This window comes from Rhineura floridana, chromosome 2, assembly GCF_030035675.1.
Source record: "Rhineura floridana isolate rRhiFlo1 chromosome 2, rRhiFlo1.hap2, whole genome shotgun sequence".
NCBI classification, from domain to species: Eukaryota; Metazoa; Chordata; class Lepidosauria; order Squamata; family Rhineuridae; genus Rhineura; species Rhineura floridana.
In genome coordinates, this window is record NC_084481.1 from 235615750 (window position 1) to 235624456 (window position 8707).

Consider the following 8707-nt stretch of genomic DNA (forward strand, 5'->3'; position numbering starts at 1 on the left):
TGATTTCCATGCTCAATTAACATGTGGGAGCAAGGAGCACCTTATTCTAGAGAGAAACTCAGACTATTAATGGCATTAAAGACAGCACCTGCTGCGTGAACATTAGTGGACTATGGTTTGGAGATGCCAGCATGCTCTGTAGCCTGAATCAATGCCACCACACACACAAACAGAGTGCTGGGGCTCTTTTTCCTACTGGAAGGCAGCATGGCTACTTCTGCTTTGCAACATGATGCTACCTCCCCCATTTGTATCAGTTGGCTTCAAAGGCAGGGCAGGGCAAGCCTTAGGCATGTGAGTGTAAGCATGCGTGCTGCAGGGACAGTCCTCTTCAGAAGAGTTGCCTTTAGAAACTGGAGGCTTTACTGAAGACCTTGATGGCTTTGTCCGTGAAGGAATTTGCTTCTTCCTTTGACTTCCAGTGAGCACAGACAGCAGCCTCGCTTGCCATTGCAACAGCTTGTTCACGGGCAAGAGCTTGATCTCTGCTAGGGATGGGTGAACCATCTGGCCAATGGCTAAGCAACTGGTCCTTTGGTTTGCAAGGAAGGATGGGATGCAAATCTGTCCATTTTGGTTTCTCTCCATTTCTCAATTTTCCAGTCTTAAGTTCTGTTATCCGTATTTCCATTTCAGGTTGTGATAAAAAAAAAAGTTTTCATGAACATTTGCCAGCATGTTAATGAGACTATCCTAATATACACAGTTTTGGATGCAGTTTTTCCTAATTGCACATTTTTGCAAAGCAATTTCCTCTAATAAAATGCATTTTTCACTAATATATGCATTTATATGCACACTTTGTCCTCGTCTGTGCATTGTACATGGTACTTGGCTGAAGAAATGCGCTGCAAAATTCAGAAATGTGCACATTTCAAAGGATGGCTGTTTTTGTTCAAATATTGTGCCGGAAAGTGCAAATTAGGTACAGTAGATATATCTTTAAATGTGAACTGAATTGAATTTCTCCCCCATACTTTAATCTTTGCAAACATTTATTGCATGAGCGAGGGGGAGACCTGGGCTCTCTAGTTGCTTTTCCTTCATCTTGCAGTTATGGAGACAAAACACTTTTTTGTGCCTTTTCATGACATCCCCTGGAGCTCCAAAATCATAGTCCTGAGCTTTGCAGCTTAGCTGGGTAACACAGCTACCAACTCCATCTGCTTCCTTAAATTTAAACTACCCAAACTGGTTGCATTCATACACAGGGTGGTTTTTTCCTCCCTGGGTTCACAGTGGTCCTTCAGGTCTTCTGCTGAAGTTTTTCTTGGTTGGATCTACACATGCGTTCTGCATGCAGTTGTATATTTCTAGTGCTTTGTCACCAATGCGATACAGCAAGACTACCCAGTCTTGTACTCTTCTGCACTAGTTATAGCAGCAGTGCAGAACCTTTTTCAGTCTGACGGCCACATGACCTGCTAGGCAACATTTCGAGGGCCACATGGAGAGCTTGGAAAAGTTACTTTTTTGAACTACAACTCCCATCAGCCCCAGCCAGCATGGCCACTGGATTGGGCTGATGGGAGTTGTAGTTCAAAAAAGTAACTTTTCCAAGCCCTGGCCACATGCCAGTGGTGGGCAGGGCCAGGGGCAAAAGTAGGTGGAGCAACAAATATTAATTTACTCATGCATGCCTCTCTATCCTCCATCTGGGCAAGCAAGGAGCATTATCAGAGTCCAAAGGCATCTTCTAACCAGGGGGAGGAAAATACACTCAAGGAGGGTGCAAAGTAAGTCGAGTAAAGGGAGTGGCTTGGGCAGTAGCAGGTGGTGGCTTCAGAACCTTGGACAGTTCCTTGGAAGTTTGACCTAAAACCCTGAGTGGATTTCATTGCCCTACTGACATGGAGCTACCAGCTGCTACCGGCTTGGGGAGAGTCCTAAGAGTCCTGGAGGATTGAAGTTGGCCTCGCGGCCAGAGGTTCTCCATCCCTGGGTTTCAGCATCTTGGACAGCTGCTTGAAAGTTCAGACTAAAACCCAGAGCAGATCCACTGCCTGTCCTACCCAAAGCTGAAGGACTCAATCTCAGTCGCGTCTGATGTTTTTCCTCTTTTTATTAAAGTTACAGTTACATTAAAAGCAGTGCGCCTCATTAACCTAACTACGCTTGCTAGGAACTTTGACTCCAAACTAACTCTGACTAAGCATGTCTTCTCAGCTCTAAGATGTTGATTCAGCACTGAGTCCCCCCCCCCGAGTCCCCTTAAGTAGGCTTGGATCTCACACGCACATGCAGGCTCCTTCTCAGTCTACTGAATTTCTTGCTTCTCGCACCTTCAAGTGCAGGGCAAAGGTGGTTTGATCTCAACTTCCAACAGAGGAGGGCTGCAAATAATATGTAATTGATTACATTTCTTATCTCCATTTGAGTTGGGTTTCCTTTTCATTGAAATGAGTGGGGTGGAATAACATAATGACCATGTAATTTACGTAATTAATTGGGTAAATAATGTAAGCCACTTAATTTTGTCATAGTGAGATAAATAACATTGTTTTTGGCAGAAGACAAACTATAGCCGAGCAGAAACAGTGCTGCGTGTGATTGCTACAGGGCAGAACCAAAGAAAAGAAAAGAAACATATGGTGCCCTTCTGACATCCCTGTGCCACCCCAACCGCACTGCTGCTCTGAGCCAACCCAGTCCCGAGTCCCCAGGAAGTGCCTGGGCTCTGCAATCGCACCTTCTGAACCATTACTACAGGGAACCCTTAGAACATAAGAACATAAGAAGAGCCTGCTGGATCAGGCCAGTGGCCCATCTAGTCCAGCATCCTGTTCTCACAGTGGCCAACCAGGTGCCTGGGGGAAGCCCGCAAGCAGGACCCGAGTGCAAGAACACTCTCCCCTCCTGAGGCTTCCGGCAACTGGTTTTCAGAAGCATGCTGCCTCTGACTAGGGTGGCAGAGCACAGCCATCACGGCTAGTAGCCATTGATAGCCCTGTCCTCCATGAATTGGTCTAATCTTCTTTTACAGCCATCCAAGCTGGTGGCCATTACTGCATCTTGTGGGAGCAAATTCATAGAGATCATTGCAGAAATAGCCCGGAGGTACCCCACATCCATCCACATTACTGTCAGCTCAGTAGAGGAAGGGTAGGATGTGAATATCAATTTTATATATTTGAATATATTGTGCATAAGATTAAAAAAACCCAGGCACCTGTCAGTGTCAACATACATTGGATCCAAAAGGGTTTATTTCATTTTGCAGACCTCAAATAACCACTTACAGCCTAAAGATGATGGGAATTAATAAAAAATGCACCAACTTCTCCATCTCTTATATGGTTTAAGTTTTAACTAGGCTAGGCAAAACTGAACTCTAGCATCGCTTAAAGACAATTACAATTAGAGCAATCTCTGGTGATCTAATATTCTTATCATACAAGTCATACTGCATAAATATTTCAAGCTATATTTATCATGCTCTTTTTTATTAATGAAGGGAATCATGTGTCTACCTACGATAGCTATTTTTTGGAGGGTGAAGGCTGCTGACAATATGCGGAGGAGGGGGATTTAGAAGGAGATTGCACTGGGGAGCACACAGTATATGCTTTAGGGCAAAATTCAGAATGAATGTGTATGTGAGCAGGATGTATGACAAATAAATTAAACAGGGATTTCCCCTGTGGCCCAAAGCAATGAGAGTGACTGAATTTTGCATTATGATTTGGACATGTCCACAACAGCAGTCCTGAAATAAAAACAAAGAAATCATTTTGAGGGGATTGAATTTGAGTGAATACAGATGACCATTGAGTACTTGGAAACTTACCATTGTGTTTGCCAATCTGGCGCCCTCCAGATGTTTTGATGAAGTCTGTTATGCTTCCTTGGTAAGCTGGTTGTCTGTAGGGCTCTGACAAATGGCAAGGACTTTTATTTATTTATATTTATTTATTATCATTATTTTTACCCCGCCCTTTTTCCAAAACTGGAACTCACAATGGCTTCCAGATAAAAGAACACATATAATTAAAAACATACAAAAGTCTAGATTAAAATAGAATTAAACTATTTACAGTATTAAATAGTACTTTCTACAGTTCTCTGTGCCTGATCAAAAATCCAGGGAAGCTGGAGTTTGGCAAGATGCTCTTTGCCATTTGGCAAGGCAGTAGAAATTATTAGTTGATCAGGGGATCACATGTACTCTGTGGTCAGATACCTGTTGAGAAATGGCCATCCCAATTCACTTGAAGTGGTCCAGCCATCTTGGCAAATGAAGGCCCAGGCCCTACCTCTGCCAAGCCCATGGAATTTCCCTGGCCAAAGCAAATGTATACTATCATGGCCAGCAGTCATAATCATAACCTGCATGTCTAAAAGTGGGCATGGTGCAATAGGAGGGTCATGAGGCAAAACCAAGGTCAAACACAGTGAGACAGTCTAAAGATAAGCAGAAGTGCAAAGGCAACGTATGTATAGCCGTAAATGGTATGTACAGACATGAATGTCATATCTGTTGATTTGCTCGCCACTGGAATTAAGTGGTCCCTGAAAGATTGTCCACAAGGGAAGGTAGCCCTGTCCTACAGCAACACATTGCAAAAAGAAACAAAATCAGGTGCTTCTTCATTCTGGAGGGAAGGTAAGTGAAAATCTGTTGGAACCAGTTTATTAATTAGGACGACAGCCTAGGAATTCAGCTAAAGTGGCATTATTTCTGCATCCCTGTGTTAGCACCGGCTTCGTCAATCTAACAGTGGCCTCCCCTTGAACCAAAATGGGATTTGCAGTCTTTGCCCCGACACCAATTTGTGCAAGCTTCCTGGCAGGCAAATCATTAATTAAAAATAGTTGGGAAATCATACTTAAAAGTAAATCAAGGTAATTAATTTCTCATGTGCTAAATTTGGGACTGTGATGGGAGAGGGGTGGTATTAATAAATAAATATCTGGACTAACAGAAGCATCATCTCCAAGAGCCAGAAAGCTGCTTTGCCGCTGTCTGTGACAATGGAAATGCTTCCGTTGGAGTGCCATGCTGAAGAATGAATGCTATGTTCTCTAAGCACTGAACACCAGCAATAAATACATTATTCCCCCTTTTTGGGGTGCGTGTGGGTGAACATTATTGTCAGTGTAAAAAAAACCAAGCAAGCAAAGCCCCCCCCCCCTTTCATGATGATTTTCCAACAGTCTTTTGAGACATTTTTGCTTCTTTTGCCTTAGCAAAGTGACTGGCAAGCTAAAGAGCTTTGTAGAGACAACGACGCAGAAAGTATGGAATACCTTCATGCTCGTTAGATGTATCAATGCTAATGAGATGCAAATCCCAAGCTCTGTGTGATGGTCAATGGACCTGTCACGGAAGTTCATCATCTTGGGATGCATGCAACATTGTTTTTGCGTTCCAACCACCAGCTCAGCAACAAGAAAATAGCTGTTGGGCACCTCTAGCATATCCTCTTTCCTCCCGCTTCCACCCCCCTTCCCCATTGTCACTTATAATTGTGTTCCCCTGCAAAATATTTGTTTGCCCTAGAGGGAAGAGGTTATTACTACTGCATGTTCCCTTGAGTTAAGCAACCAAGCACAAAGCTTTTAATAAATTTATACTGGAATAATTTGTTCCCAGTTGCAAATAAATTCTGATGGCATAAGGGAGACCGGAGGGGGGGGCAACAATTTGAAAAGAACTGCACCAGCAAAGTCCAACAAACTTACCATGAAAAGATGGAGCTGTAGAGGCCACCTGGGATTGTTCCAAAGCCCTAATCCTGCATCTCTTATCTTCAAAACCTTACAAGAATGCATTATCCGCACTTAGGAGACAACTGGGGCTTGTCAAAATTCTGGAATTAATTGATTCCACCAATTAACGCCTTATCTGAACATTCCGATTATGATTCGGCAGCTAATCAATTTGTTTGATAGCGGGGACAGTACAGTTTCTAAATGAAAGGCCTGTTGTTTCATTCTGGTTTGGGCTCATTAACAAGTTTTTCTTTCCCCCAGAAGAGAAAAAAGGAAGCATTCTCTCTCTCCTTGTTTTTAATTGCCTTTTGACCCTCCTCCTCAGCTCTGCTGCCTTCAAAGGTTCTTCATCATCACAAGGCAAATTAAAATGCTGTTGACACTCAAGAAGGGGAAAAAATGCATTCTCAGACCCGGAGGAAACTTTTTTGCATAACTGCAAAGTGTTTGGAGGTATCACTCAAGGGGCCTGCACTGAGCAAAAATTTCAGCCGGCCTCTTGCCCTCTAGTACCGAGGAACAACACATCCCAAGTCACCCCCAACAACACGAGAAAGTTGTTCAGTAACTGCTGATAGCCGCCAACTCTGCATATCAGGCTAGGGATGGGGGCAGAGGGTTGAAAAGCAAAGGAAAATGAACTAGGTGAAGAGAACAAAGGAGACGGCACTTTTTCTGCCTGCTGAGCTTGAACCAATTTCCCCAATACGGTTAAAGCAGCAGAGCTTTAAAAAGAACAGCAGATGATTTATGGTATTGTATTGAAATCCGTTTGCTAGGCTGAACTAATCATGATCATGACTTAGGAGTGCATATGTCCCTGTCCAGTTTATGTTTTCCATCAGGGGCTCCCAAGGACCTCATGGCTTCAGGCAAACTAATGACAGGGCGATGTGAGGGGAGGTAGCTGGAAGCTAGTTAATAGTCACTCCCACTTTCCAGGGAACGCGTGGAACTGATGGGGGGGGCAAGGGGTATCTTAACCGAATGATTAATCATCTCACCAAACTACAATTCTCAGGATTCTTTGGGGAAATCAGGACAGTTAAACCAGTACAATAAAGTTAATTGGTATTCCTGATCAGGCCACACGATTTCTTCTGTTTCCCTTCTGAGCCAGGTACCTTAACTAATTAGCCAAGCAATGATTCACAGGGTTCCCATAGGTCGTAATCGACTTGAAGGCACATAACAACAACAACAAAGCCAAGCAATAGGCCATCTGCTGATACTGTTGGATGCCTTTCTGTGATGCTCAAGTTTATTTGGAAATACTGCTAACTATGGATGCATTCATCCGTTTGCCAGAACACACAAGTGCCAAACTTCAAGGGGGGGAGGAGAAATGCACACACAATCCCCGCCCACAATGTTTTGCATACAACCCCCATTCAATTTTTTAAAAATGTTTTTAGCACTGTTTTGTTTAATGTATTTTAAGATCTGTTTTTATAATGTTTGAAGTGTTTTAGTGCTTTGTTTGCTGCCCTGGGCTCTTGCTGGGAGGAAGGGCGGGATACAAATTAATTAAATAAATAAATAAATCCCCTACCTTCCTCGTGTTGGCTGAATGCCAGCAGAACAATCCACATGATTGAGGGGGACCCTGATAAAACTGAAGCCCCCTCCCAACCACATGGGGAGTTCTCCTCACAAGAAGAAACCTTCCCTGCACCACATGGGGAAGGTTGGGGACTGAGCAGGATGGGGGAGCAGACATGCACAATGATGTTGGCGCTCAGTTTGGCACTCCAGGTGAATGCCTGGAGATGCCTTCCGTTGTTACTTTTATAGTTGTGTGCTCACATGATTGTGCTGGTTATTTTCGTTCTCTTGCATTTTGTACCAGGGTTTTAAATTGTTATCTTTCTATATTCTGTAACAAAGCAGGAATTTTAATCATACTAATGGGAGAATGACAGCAAGAGAGGGTTATTGTATTTGCAACCATGTCCCACCTATGGGCTTCCCACTGGGGCATCTGTTTAGCCACTGGGGAAAACAGGCTGCTAGACTAGATGGGCCCCCTTGGGCCCGATCCAGCTGCAGACCTTTTCTTATCTCAGCTGCCATTGATGTGACAACTTCATTAACTGAGACAAAGTCCCAACTTGGTGTCATAAGTACCTCCGACTGTTGAAAAAAGGAATGCCGGATTTGATGGGCCTTGCTTTCATCCAAAAAACCAATTCTCTTAGTGTCATTCCAGAAATGACCAGGGCACAGAGTTGGAGGCCACAGTGTCACTGGCTGAGGAGCTGGACCAGGCTCCTGCTCTGAGCCTGAGACTGGCAGGCAGGAGCCTGCTTAACTAGATGCCATCGCACCAGGGCCCATAGCCAGAACCCTCACAGACACTTTCCACTGGGCTGAGGAACCAAGGGCTTCCCACACTGCTTTGCTGGACCAGTAGCGCATGGAGCACACCAGGCAAAGTCCATGGATGGTAGGAGAAGTGGCCATCTTCAGGCCAGAGCGGAAGTGGGGAATCTTTGGCTCTCCAGATGTGGCTGAACTGCAACTCCCATCAGCCCTAGCAAGCATGTGTAATGGTCATTGATGATGGGAGTTGTAGTTCAGCAACATTTGGAGGCGCAAAGGTTCCTCACACCTGAGCCAGAGGGTTATCCCTTTAGGAGATTTTTATTTCTCCAAAAGGGGGCAGAGCCAGAAAACATGGACAGGATGCAGAGGCTGAAAGGGCCTCACTTTGCTCCAGCCCTTGCCAGAGTGAGTTTCTTGTGAGGAATTATCCTTGGTGTTGCAGTAACTGACCTTTCTTGCTGTCTTACTCTGTCAGCTCCTCTGTGGGATTGCAATAGGACAGGCAGGGCCTGGCTAGGTGTGCCTTGTATGAATGAAGGTGCTGAATGGGACAGTCTTCTGGTTCAGTTTTATGATGATATGCATGATTGGCCAAGTGTATGGCTCATTCATTTCTTTCAACTTTCATTCATCACCAAACGAATGCTGGAGTAACAAATGATTATGAATG

The 8707-nt window shown here is 44.3% G+C and overlaps 1 long non-coding RNA gene across 1 annotated transcript; it reads right to left on the reverse strand.

Annotated features, from left to right (window-relative positions):
• Window positions 1–3236: 3236 nt before the first annotated feature.
• Window positions 3237–6400, reverse strand: LOC133378463 (uncharacterized). Its single transcript, XR_009761034.1, has 3 exons — window positions 5683–6400; window positions 3788–3871; window positions 3237–3706 (listed from the first exon to the last, which is right to left on the reverse strand). It is a non-coding gene; the product is annotated as an uncharacterized LOC133378463 (long non-coding RNA).
• Window positions 6401–8707: the final 2307 nt, after the last annotated feature.